Source organism: Triticum dicoccoides, chromosome 2A (assembly GCF_002162155.2).
Source record: "Triticum dicoccoides isolate Atlit2015 ecotype Zavitan chromosome 2A, WEW_v2.0, whole genome shotgun sequence".
NCBI classification, from domain to species: Eukaryota; Viridiplantae; Streptophyta; class Magnoliopsida; order Poales; family Poaceae; genus Triticum; species Triticum dicoccoides.
In genome coordinates this window covers 634,078,794-634,079,615 of record NC_041382.1, presented here as the reverse complement: position 1 = coordinate 634,079,615, position 822 = coordinate 634,078,794, and positions in this window count along the sequence as shown.

The following is an 822-nucleotide window of genomic DNA, read 5'->3' as shown; positions in this document are numbered from 1 at the left end:
ATTCGATTTAGATGGAGTTGTTAATGGAGCGCTTCGGTTTGAACTGAGCTTTTGGGGGGGATTTTTGCGGGGGGGATTTTGGTTGCGTCTCCCTTTGGATTCGCGAGGAATCTGGCCGTTGTTGGGGTGGAGGCCACTAGCGGCGCGGCGCGGCGCGGTGGTGGGTGGCTGCGCTGGTGAGTGATGACTGAGGCTGGTCACAATGGGGGAGGAACTTAGGAGTAACATCACACACTCCAATACAATTTTGCTTATGTGACACATATTTAATGAAGAGAGAGGTGCTTGTGGTAACTAGCTAAGTTACCGGAACATCACACACTCCAAAAAACAATGAGTCTATAACCTAATAAATACATCGTTGCATGACACTACATAGATGTTCCTACCCACTATAAAGGTAGTAACATAGTCTAAGGAAGTGTGTAAGTTACTAGCTTATGTTTTTGCCCATTGTGACCAGCCTGATGACCGATCGAGGCGTTCGAAACTTCGAAATTTATCGTGCGTGGGACCTTACGTTTCGTGCCAGTATTTTATTCGGAAGTTTGAACGGGCCAATGCTCGATCTCCAGCTCTGTTTCACTGGTGATGATCTCAATCAAGTCATGCAGATTTTTTATGAGGTAAATATACCAGGAGTCAGAAAACTTGTAGTACGTGACAAGTGACCGTTAGTTTGGTGTATAAATTTATAAAATATGTGTTTTTGGCCATCAAACTTGCACGGACGTATAAATACGGTCACATTTTGCCTACCTGGACATACTCCCTTCGTCCCAAAATTATTGTCTTAGATTTGTCTACATACGGATGTATCTA